A 13096-nucleotide genomic window follows, 5' to 3' on the forward strand; every position below is an offset into this window, starting at 1 on the left:
CCTGAAGCATCAGATTCTTCACAAACTACAATAATACTTTAATATTCCATTGTATATAATGGACATGTACATCATGGATTTTGGTATCCATGGAAGTTGGGGTCCATTGCTGAGCAAAAATTTAAAAAATAAGGAGCAAAGATAGAATATTTATTACTACTTCATCACACTAGAGAAAAAAATCAATTTTAAATTTGGTTTCTGCCTCCTGCAGTATTCTGGGGTTTGTAGTTTAGGGAGGAGCCTTTAACAGCCTCACTAAACTATAAACCCCAGAATTCTGCAGGGTGCAGAAATCAGATTTCAAGTGGATTTTTTTCTCTAGTGTGATGAAGTGTAAAGTATGTAGAGAGGACATATTCTTTCAGAATTTCTAAGGATCATCCGGAAAGGACTTGAAATTGGTTGTTTCTTAGTGGTATAGCAAACATTGTCTCAAACTAACTGCCCCCCCCCCTCTAATAATGTCAGCACAGAGCTAAATTTGATTGGCAATGTAATGTTATGGCTAGTCTATCTCCAGGATGATACTTTCTGTATTTAGTTGGTGAGAAATAAAATAGGACAATAATTGTCAAAGCACCTATAGACTACAGTGAGGAAAGTAAAAGTATTTTTAAATTTGCAGTAGGAGCCCCCAGTGGTGCAGTGGGTTAAACCCCTGTGCTGGCAGGACTGAAGACCGACAGGTCGCAGGTTCGAATCTAGGGAGAGGCAGATGAGCTTCCTCTATCAGCTCCAGCTCCTCATGTGGGGACATGAGAGAAGCTTCCCACAAGGATGATAAAAACATCAACTCATCCAGGCATCCCCTGGGCAACGTCCTTGCAGACTGCCAATTCTCTCACACCAGAAGCAACTTGCAGTTTCTCAAGTCGCTCCTGGCACGACAAAAAAAAGTAGGAACACCTAAACAGATATAGTCAATATGTGAATTTGGAGGGAAATTATACCACTTACTACTTGCAAAAATGATAATGGATCAAGTGGATATTACAACAATAGGGTGGATAAAGGGAAATGTGCAAAAGAAAGAACCAAAGTTAGGAGTTGGGGCCTTTTGGAGAGAAAAAAGGTAATGAGAGGTCAACAATGAGAACGAAGTATTAAAGTAGTAAAGTAAAAGAAGAATGAGTACTATGATGGAGTATTAAAAGTATTAAAGTATTAAAAGTTGGAAATGCTTGAACATGACTGGATAAAGGAAAATGAAAGAAGGCATACTACAAAGTAATAAGTCAACTGAAATGAGCTGTAGAAAAAATAGAGGTGGGCAAAACAATTAAGCCATGTTTTCATCAATGTGCATGCACATTTTTCCCACTGCACTTTTCCAATCCTCTGTTACAAAGTTCAAGAAATAAACTAATTGTGTGTTCCCAAGCAATAGTCTTAGAAACGAGACCATGTAATTTGAAATTCACATTACAGGGCGAAATGAGATAAGAAAAAGTCAGAGAGCGGCATCCGCAATCACATATGGACATTGTGCAATGTTAAAAATCAAAGAACAAAGCAACAGCAGGACACTATTCTTTCTCATCTAACTTTCACTAAGAATGAACCCACTCACTTATGACCCCTATGTGGTAGTGGGGGAAGGAATGGGAATGGGACATGCATAGAGAAAGAGAGGTGACAAAGTATTCACCTCCCTTTCAGTTTCCTATATTGTTGTTGTGTGCCTTCAACACATTTCCAATTTATGGTAATGCTAAGGTAAAGCATGGGTTTTTTGGAGAAAGGGGAAAGATTTGTTGGAGTGGAGATTATAATTGCCTTCCTCTGAGGCTTAGAGTTATTGCATTACAACCTGAAATTTAAACATATTGAATTGGCATTATAACCACTTGATATTCCACAAAATAATTTTCTTGGAGCATAAAAATTCAAATTAATTTTCTTAGTGCACAAAAATTAACAAAAACATCTGGAACTTTGAACTGTACAGTACTCCCCCTTCCAATCAGCACTTGGTAAAAAGAACATTGGGAGCAATTAGCTGTTGGACTTTAGAGATAATTACCTAACAATTTTGCAATGTATTGTCAAAGGCTTTCACGACCAGAATCACTGGAATGTTGTGTGGTTTCCGGGCTGTATGGCCATGTTCTAGCAGCATTTTCTCCTGACATTTTGCTTGCATCTGTGGCTGGCATCTTCAGAGGATTTGATGGTGGTAAAGCAAATAATAATAATAATAATAATAATAATAATAATAATAATTTATTTGTACCCCGCTATCATCTCCCAAGGGACTTGGTGCGGCTTACATGAGGCCAAGCCCACAACACATCAATAAACAAAGGCGATAACAAATAATCAATACAAAACAGTTAAAATAAATAAAATAAAATAAAACTCAAAAACAAAAAAATACACAATAAGCAATATCAATAACAATAACATACAGCATTTAAAAACCAATGGCCGGGCCAAATGTAATAATTAAAATTTAAAATGCTGGGCATGAACAAGGTAAGGTAAGCTAGGATAGGGTTTTCAAAGAAGATGAGGGCGTGCAGACAATCCTAAGTCAATATTAAAGTGCATTTGAGGACATATGGAGTATATATACCTGTGGAATGCCATGGTGGGAGAAAGAACCAATGCCTATCAACAAAGTGTGAAGGGTGCAGTTAGCAAGCCTGTTTTGCAAGTGTTTGAGTGTGATCCATCCAGTAGTAGGTGAGTAACCTAGAAGACTGCATAGTCAACTGTGAAGGCATCTGCCTGGAAGTAGCCAGGCCTTTGTTCCCTTGGAGTGTCTATTGCCTGGAGGCATCCTTTCTCTGGCCCTTGATTGCTTGCTGCCTGGGGGCTTCCTGTGTCTGGATGGCGTTCATTAGTTACTGTCTTGATTCTGGTATTTCTCAGTACTGGTAGCCAGATTTTGTTCATTTTCATGGTTGCTTCCTTTTTGTTGAAATTGTCCACATGCTTGTGGATTTCAAGGGCTTCTCTGTATAGTCTGACAAAGTGGTCATCAGAGTGGATAGCACACACTTCCTTGACCCATTTCAAAATAGCTTAAGAGTAGAGTATGGAGTTGAGACTGCTGTGGTTGCCTTAGTGCAGGATCTACTTCTTAACACAAACAAGAGGTGATGTCTCTGTTGGTGATTTTATATCTCTCAGTGGCATTTGATACCATTGACCAGGGTATCCTTCTGGAACACCTGGAGGAGTTGGGAATTGGAGGCAGTGTGCTGCTCTCAGAGAGGTTCCAGATTGTGGTGCTTGGGGATACCAGCTCCTCCAAACAGGAGCTGTTATATGGCATCCCACAATGTGCCAGTCTACCTCCAATGCTTTTTAACATTTACATGAAACCCCTGGGAGAGATCATCCATAGGCATGAGGCGGGGTGCTATCAGTATGCTGCTGATGGCATGCAAATATATTTCCCCATGCCTTCCAAAACAGTTCTAGCTAAGGATAGTATGTCTCCTATGAAAGGACAAAGGAGGTAATGGGCTAGATGAGGAAAAACAAACTGAAATTGAATCCAGATAAAACAGAGGTGCTTGCCACTAAGGGTCCTAACCTAGGATGGGGGTGTGTCATCTAGTTCTGGATGGGGCTACACTCCCCCTGAAAGACTCTGTTCGCAACTTGGGGGTTCACCTGAATCCATCCCTTCAAATGTCAACCTAGGTGGATGTGACGGTCAGGAGTGTTTACTAACAGTTTTGGCTGATACGCCAGCTGATCCCCTTCCTAGCATCCGAGGAGCTGAAGATGGTAGTGCACATGCTGGTAACCTCAAGGTTGGATTCTGTAATGTGTTTTACATTGGTCTACCTCTGTACCAAGTTTGGAAGCTCCAACTAGTTCAAAACGCAGCAGCCAGATTGGTCACAGGAACATCCAGGGGTGAACATATTACACCTATCCTAAAGTCACTCCAATAGTTGCCAATTAGTTTCCAGGCAAAGAACAAATGGTTGTTTTTGACCTATAAAGCCCTACATAGTTTGAGTGCAGGTTACCTACAGGATTACCTTCTCCCATACAATCTGTCCCACACACTTTGGCCCTCTGGGAGACAAGTACTCTAGCCTATCATAACCCAATTGGTAATTGTTACCCTGATGACCTTTTCATCAGCTGCCCCAAGACTGTGGAATGACCTGCTGGAAGAGCTCTAACAGTTAGATTAGCTGTTGGGGATTAGATTAGATGTCAGAATTTAAGACACAGTTGAAGACCCATTTCTTCCAGCAGGCCTACCTGATCAATGTTAAGTTGTGAATGTTAATATGCACTTTATCCGTGGATTTTAACTTGTAATTTAACTCTGTGTATTTTGTTGTATGTCTCTTGCTTTAATGATGTTGTATCATGACTCAAGCTTCAGGGAAAGGCAGTTAATAAATTTATTATTATTATTTGAAACACAACAAGATGAGTCCACAGTAGACACACTGCTGGCTGTTGTAGTGGATCACACGTCGGACACTTCCCAAGTGTCTAGGACAGTGTTATGTATTGGCGAATAATGTGTGCAGATCCCAGTAAGGTGGCCTTCTGTAGTTGGCAGATGGTAATATTGTCAGCACTGGTTGTGTTTAAGTTCAGGCCAAAGTCTTTAGGCACTGTACACAGTGTGCCGATCACCACTGGGACCACCTTTACTGGCTTGTGCCAGAGTCTTTGCAGTTCGATCTTTAAATCCTCATATCATGTCAGCTTTTCCAGTTGTTTCTTTTCAATCCTGCTGCCACCTGAGATTGCAACATCGACAATCCATACTTTGTTTTTTAACACGATCGTGAGGTCAGGAGTATTGTGCTCCAAAACTCAGTCTGTCTGAATTCGGAAGGCCCAGAGTAGCTTGACGTGTTCATTCTCTGTAACTTTTTCTGGCTTGTGATCCCACCAGTTCTTTGTCGCAGGCAGATAGTATTTGTGGCACAAGTTCCAATGAATCATCTGAGCAATGGTGTTATGCCTCTGCTTGTAGTCTGTCTGCATGATCTTCTTGCAGCAGCCGAGGATGTGATCTATTGTTTCATCTGCTTCCTTGCAGAGTCTACACTTGGGATCTGTCATCGACTTTTCAATTCTGGCTTTGATGGCATTTGTTCTAATGACTTGTTCAATTTTTCCCAGGAGCTGTCCATGGGGAGCCTTCTTTTGCCAGGTATTATTATTATTATTATTATTATTTGTAAGTGAAATATGGTCTTGGCTTACCTTGATTTGTTTAATTTAACCTCAGCCCTGATACTGGGATTTGTGGAACATGGAGGCATTGGCAGACATTTGGGAGAAAACAATTTGGATTTTTTGTGGTGATGGGGTGCAGTTTCTGAGGCTAAAGTGTCCCCTAACTTCCAACAATTTCCGACTTCTAAGTCAGTGGTGGTGGGATCAGGGCAAATGAAGCGACATGTATAATCTAAAGGAAGAACAATATCATATGGATGCAAGTGTTGAATCCCTTTTCAGATTGAGAGATTGTACATTTGTTGGGAAGCATGCCAACATACATGTTAATATATAGGAAATCATCTTTTGACCCACATAACATTTTTATGAGGCCAATCACACATAGGTAGTGAATGCTGGAACCGGTTAAGTGGGCTGATTAAAAGTGTCATATTGTGTTATGCTATATCAGTGGTTCTCAACCTGTGGGTCCCCAGGTGTTTTGGCCTACAACTCCCAGAAATCCCAGCCAGGTTACCAGCTGTTAGGATTTCTGGGAGTTGAAGGCCAAAACATCTGGAGACCCACAGGTTGAGAACCACTGTGCTTTTGTGTGTGTGTGTGTGTGTGTGTGTGTGTCAGAAGCGACTTGAGAAACTGCAAGTCACTTCTGGTGTGAGAGAATTGGCCGTCTGCAAGGACATTGCCCAGGGGACGCCCGGATGATTTGATGTTTTTATCATCCTCGTGGGAGGCTTCTCTCATGTCCCCGCATGAGGAGCTGGAGCTGATAGAGGGAGCTCATCCGCCTCTCCCTGGATTTGAACCTGTGATCTGTTGGTCTTCAGTCCTGCCGGCACAGGGCTTTAACCCACTACACCACAGGGGGCTCCTACCACTGTGCTATATGTTATAGAAGAAAGGGATGAAAGATATTGAGTAGCAGGCGAGCTCCTCTCATGGCACATACCACCCAGCACTGTCCTTAAAGAAACTAGACAAAATCTGTTTGCCACTTCTTTTCCATTTTTGGGTTAGAAAATGATGTGGACCCATTATTTAGGTCTTCAAATATTTCCATGAATTTATATGATGCTTTGAGAATTTCTGAGTTGGTGAATAACAAAAACAAGCCATTTGATTTGAAATTTGTGAGCTAAAAGGTTTGGGAGCTTACTTTTTGCACATTGAGCAGTGGCACAAAGTGGAAAGTGGAAAAATGTGAAGCAAACAATGTAATCCCCTTACCATAGTTGATATCAAATTGATGGAACAGGAAAATCATTAGTCCTTTTGTGCTTAAAAATACAATAAGAGAAAAATTACATGAAATATATGTAAATCTTTTTATGTTTTCTTTATATATAGCCTCATAATCCCTTGAATGAAAATCTGCTTGTTCCAGTGCCAGTATGGTATTTCCAAATGAGAGCTGAGGGAATAGCTCCTGAATGCTGTCGACAAGCCACTGTGGACTACAGTGTGAGAAATGAAGGGGAAGATTTCTATGTACCAAGTTACTTACTATTCTTTGTTAATATGGAAAAAGATAACCTGACAGTGTATTGTCGAAGGCTTTCATGGCCGGAATCACTCAGTTCTTGTGGGTTTTTTCGGGCTATATGGCCATGTTCTAGAGGCATTTCTCCTGACGTTTCGCCTGCATCTATGGCAAGCATCCTCAGAGGTGAGGTCACCTCTGAGGATGCTTGCCATAGATGCAGGCGAAACGTCAGGAGAAATGCCTCTAGAACATGGCCATATAGCCCGAAAAAACCCACAAGAACTGAGAGATAACCTGACAGACCAAAAAATGAACACTAGAACACAATAAAAACCTAGAACAAGGGCTTGTAGAAATCAAGTTTTTGAACTATTACAATAATAACACTGTCCTACCTTACAATATTCTTGAATGGATTATCAAAATGGTAGTATACATATGGAAAGTTAGCTGTACTGGTAGAACTGAACTTGATCTTAAGGACTTTATCACATACTATGTGACTTTATCACATCATTCAACTGGCACGACAGTTGAACTATCCTCTTGGTGATGGTCCTACTGCATAATGATATGTTCATGCCACTAACATTTTGTATCCCCTCCCCTGTAATTCTTTTTCCCTAGCTGTTAATGAGTAAAAAAGAAATCATTCGCCTCCTATCCCATTACATTTATTTACCTACCATAGTATGAAATGTGTTTTCTTTCTAGAGGGATTTCCACAAAATTTAACAAATCCTGGGTTGTTGTAGGTTTTTCTGGGCTATATAGCCATGTTCTAGAGGCATTTCCCCTGACCTTTCGCCTGCATCTATTGCAAGCACCCTCAGAGGTAGTGAGGTCTTTTGGAACTAGGAAAAAGGGTTTATATATCTGTGGAATGACCAGGATGAGACAAAGGACTCCTGTCTGCTGGAGCTAGGTGTGAATGTTTCAACTGACCACCTTGATTAGCATTTGATTGCCTGGCAGTGCCTGGAGCAATCTTTTGTTGAGAGGTGATTAGATGTCCTTGTTTGTTTCCTCTCTGTTGTTGAGCTGTTATAATTTCAGAGTTTTTTTCAATACTGGTAGCCAGATTTTGTTCATTTTCATGGTTTCCTCCTTTCTGTTGAAATTGTCCACATGCTCGTGGACTTCAATGGCTTCTCTGTGTAGTCTGACATGGTGGTTGTTGGAGTGATCCAGCATTTCCACAGATATATAAACCCCTTTTCCTAATTCCAACAGACCTCACTACCTCTGAGGATGCTTGCCATAGATCAGTGGTTCTCAACATGGGGTCCCCAGATGTTTTTGGCCTTCAACTCCCAGAAATCCTAACAGCTGGTAAACTGGCTGGGATTTCTGGGAGTTGTAGGTCAAAAACATCTGGGGACCCCAGATTGAGAACCACTGCCATAGATGCAGGTGAAACGTCAGGAGAAATGCCTCTAGAACATGGCCATATAGCCCGAAAAAACCTACAACAACCCAGTGATTCCGGCCATGAAAGCCTTTAACAATACATTTAATAAATCCCTCTAACAAACTCTCCCTCTCAGCCTTATGGAATTTTTCAGATTACTTCTCCTCCCAAAATCTTTGTGGGCTACGAATAAATTATAATCCCCACAGTTTTTTATTTATAATTTTCCTCCAAAGTATAGGCATGTGAGGAAATCCTTTTTTTTAAAAAAAGTCAAATTTTTAAGGATTCCTCTGACACCAAACCTCTCTGCTAATGTTTCTGCTGTACATGGCAGATCCTCAGAGGGTGCATTGGTGTAAACGTGGGGTTGCCTTTGAAGACGGCCCGGAAGCTTCAATTAGTCCAACGTTCGGCAGCCATGATACTAACGGGAGCGGAGCGCAGGGAGCATACAACTCCTCTGCTGCACCAGCTCCACTGGCTGCCGATCTGCTACCGGGCTCAATTCAAAGTGCTGGCGTTGGCCTTTAAAGCCCTAAACGGTTCTGGCCCAACTTACCTATCCGAACGTATCTCAGCCTATCAGCCCGCCAGGACCCTTAGATCTTCTGGGGAGGCCCTGCTTTCTATCCCGCCTGCTTCACAGGTGCGGCTGGCGGGTACGAGAGACAGGGCCTTTTCTGTGGTGGCCCCGCGGCTATGGAACGCCCTGCCCTTGGAGGTAAGATCAGCCCCCTCACTGATGGCATTTCGAAGGAGATTGAAGACCCGGATGTTTAAGCAGGCATTTGGTTAATTCAGTGCATTGAATGGTAATTGATTAAGGACTGACAATATGGACGACGAACTGGATCACGTTTTTAGTTATGAGTCGAACTGGATTGGTATTGATGTATGAACTGTGTATTATGTTTTTATGCTTTTAAATCGTATATTGCTGATTGTTATATTATGTTGTAAACCGCGTTGAGTTGCCGGCTAGGCTGAGAAACGGCGGTATACAAATATAGCAAATAAATAAATAAACTGAAAGTGCTAAATTCAGAAATGTCCATATATCAAGAAATGAAAAAGTTACAGGAAATATCCACAACTCCTAAAATTTAAAGGTTGCTTATAGTTCTTTCTTTAAAGTGTCTTGAAAATGTATTGTTGAAGGCTTTCATGGCTGGAATCACTGGGTTGTTGTAGGTTTTTTCGAGCTATATGGCCATGTATATATGGGACAACTGCGATTCCTGAGAACTTTAAGCTGTGTTTGGAAGCAGTGATGAGTTGGCTACGAGCAAGCAGACTAAAAGTCAATCCTGCAAAAACTGAGATACTCTGGCCTGGCCAACCGCCAGAATTAACCCAGTCTCTGCCTGATTTCGATGGGGAAGCTCTGGTTCCGTCTGCCACTGTTAAAAGCCTTGGGGTTGTGTTGGACTCATCGCTGACGATGGAGGCCCAGATCACTGCCATAAGTAAGCAGGCCTTTTTTCATCTTCGCCAGGCAAGGAAATTGGCATCCTACCTTTCGGTAGAAGCATTGGCAACAGTAATCCACGCAACAGTCACCACGAGGTTGGACTATTGCAATGCTTTATATCCTGGCCTTCCGAAGTCAACAACCCAGAAGATTCGGATGGTCCAAAATGCAGCGGTCAGGCTGCTAGCGGGATCATCTATAAGATCCCATATTACACTGATTCTGCAACAACTGCATTGGCTACCAATAGAACATCGGATCTCTTACAAGATTCTGATCCTGACATTTAGAGCTCAAAATGGCCAAGGACCTTTATATCTTAGGGACCGCCTCATTCCTTTTCCCCATCAGTGGTCACCTCGATCCACCCAGGAAAATCTCCTATACATACCAGGTCCTAGGGAGGCACATTTGGAAGCTACAAGGCATAGAGCTTTTTCGATCTATGCTCCAATTCTGTGGAACGCATTGCCTCCATATATTAGAGCAATGTCGGAGTTGCGACCTTTTGCAAAGGCGCTCAAGACTTGGCTGTTTGGTTGTGCATTTAAGTAACCGGATCAAATTTTTCCATAGTCACTGCTGAATGTTTTTATGTTGAATGTTTTTATATTTAATGTTTTATATTGTGTATAAACTGTTTTAAATTGTAAGTCGCTCAGAGCACCTTGGTGGAGAGCGACTAATTAAGAAATAAAGTTATGATGATGATGTTCTAAAGGCATTTTCTCCTGACGTTTCGCCTGCATCTATGGCAAGCATCCATATGGCAAGGTAGTGACCTCACTACCTCTGAGGATGCTTGCCATAGATGCAGGCGAAACGTCAGGAGAAAATGCTTTTAGAACATGGCCATATAGCCCGAAAAAACCTACAACAACCCTGTCTTGAAAATTGTCACTCAATTGGAGTTGTTATACCTCTGACATGGAAGTTTTGTGTTTCCTAAACCAAGTGTCTATGATAATGCATTCATTATAAACAAATCTGCATAAAAATTGACAAGTGCACATTCAATGTATTTATTATAAGCCACTTTGAGTACTATGGCCAGGGAAAAGACAGGGAATAAATAAGTAAAGTCCATCAGAAACTGGACAGTAGCCTTGTATTTTAAACCAGCTTTCTCTGGGGCTCAGCCCTGCACTACACACCAGACTGGCTCTCTCATATAAACAAAAGCATTTAGAATATTAGCACTTTGATATACTGAGAAGGATGGTTGGCAAAGGAGCAATAAGACAACCGATACTGTTGAGTATTGCTGAAACAGACACAGGAACAATTCCAGAGTGAAACAAATTCCGCCTAATCAACCCAACAACTTATTATCAAAAAGAATCTATTTCTTTGTCAAATCTGTCAGAGCAATCTGGCATATATTATCATATTAATGTCATGACTAGGCTCCTCTGGACCTCTGAGTTTTGTTTGTTGAAGAGCTTCCTGGGGCGCTTGGAGAAACAAAGAGCACTCTTTGGAACATGAGGCATTCAGCGCCAGAGTACAGATGGGCCCCGGCTCTTTGTTCCTATCTGCCTGGGAGGCTGTTATGGGAAGCGGCCAACCTGCAGTCTGTCACAGTGAACATTGTTCAGTCATTGTGTACTTTTAATTGTTACTATGTACATGGAATCCAAAAGGTCGCTCTGGATATATAGTACAAGCACATGGAGGCCTTTGCCAGACCAAACAGCTGTCCTGTGGTGTTCCCACATTCAGCTCCCGTCACCTCTTCCTCAGTGAGAAAGATCTCTCTGACACGGAGCAATTCAAGCAAAAGATTTATTTACTAAACAGTCAATAAGGGAATCTCAGAAATGCCGAAGCTCTGCCTGTTCAACTCTTTCCCAAATGGAAATTATTTCTGCACCAGTGATGCCATAAACCTTGAAAGCTTCATTTTAAAAAAAATCAGCAGCAAACAAACCAAGCTTCAAAAAGCTTAAAGGCTGCTTTTAATAACTTTATATATTTTATGCACACACACATACACAAAACCATCTGCTTAGCTGACAATCCAGCAGTGACAAAAACATATTAAGACATCTTAGTAAGTTTTTCAGCATATGAGCTTCGGATAGCAGTTTGGTGAAATGCAGTGCGTTTTTGAATTGGTCTTACTTTAGTAGAATTTCTCCCATTAAATGAAAATCAAGTATGGGAGGGAAAAGTTTGACTAAAAGAGAGATCGTCCACTACTCCTAATGTTTTCCTGCATAATTTATTTATTATTATTTATTTATTTACTTTGCTTGTATACTGCAGTTTCTCAGCCCGTAGGCGACTCAACGCGGTTCACAACAAGAGCAAAAGTCAGTCCAACAACATACAATATTAAAACCATTAACAGTATAAAATACAAACTAATGACATCTCAATAACAACACATTAACGTCTCGTAACTAAAATCGTGATCCAATTCGTCATCCATAATTCCGTTTCCTATAAGGGAATATTGAGTCTGCTCTAGTTTTTCTTCCCTTTTTTTCCTTTTGCTCCCTACTTAGTAATAACTGCCACAGTTGTGGAAATTGGTACTAGTGATTGGGACATGAGTATTTATTTATTTATTTATTTACATTATTTCTATCCTGCCCATTTCAGCCTGAAGACGACTCAGGGAGGTATACACAGTTGGCACAATTTGATGCCGAAACAAAATACATACATTGATAAAGCAAAAACATCAAGTGCAATTAAACATAAACGAGAGTGCATAATAAACAATTTAAAAAGAGACTATGTCCTCTCATTCAAATCTTCATCCATTACATTGTCTTCCTGGGTCAATTTTCAACTCTGGTTTGTCTGTTTACTCCGGGGTTCTGAATGCTTGCTCGAAGAGCCAAGTTTTTACTCTTTTTCGGAAAGTCAGGAGGGAGGGGGTGATCTAATATCCCTAGGGAGGGAGTTCCACAGCCGGGGGGGCCACCACAGAGAAGGCCCTGTCTCTTGTCCCCGCCAGATGTGCTTGCGAAGCAGGCGGGATCGAGAGCAGGGCCTTCCTGGGGGGTTCGTAGGGAGAGATGCGTTCAGATAGATAGACTGGGCCAGAACCGTTTAGGGCTTTATCGGCTAAAGCCAGCACTCTGAATTGAGACTGGTAGCCAGTGGAGCTGATTCAACAGAGGAGTTGTATGCTCCCTGATCCCCGCTCCTGTTAGCAACCTGGCTGCCGCACGCTGGACCATTTGAAGCTTCCGGGCCATCTTCAAAGGCAACCCCACATAGAGTGCGCTGCAGTAATCTATATGGGATGTAACCAGAGCATGGACCACCGTGGATGACTTTTCCTACAACTCCTGCCAGTGAGTGAAATTATTGTAAGTCCAGCATTGCACTGATCACCAGAAGAACAAAGCTCCTTCTCTTATGGCAGTTGTTGCATAGTAAAGAGATGCTGGTGGCAGCCAGTATATACTACTTAATTAAGTACTGTTGTTCTTCCATATCCATGGATTTTGTATCCACAAAATCAACCATCCATGGCTTGAAAAAAGTATCCCAAACCAAACTTTGATTTTGCCATTTTATATAAGGGACAGCATTT

The sequence above is a fragment of the Anolis sagrei genome, chromosome 4 (assembly GCF_037176765.1).
Source record: "Anolis sagrei isolate rAnoSag1 chromosome 4, rAnoSag1.mat, whole genome shotgun sequence".
Lineage (NCBI taxonomy): Eukaryota > Metazoa > Chordata > Lepidosauria > Squamata > Dactyloidae > Anolis > Anolis sagrei.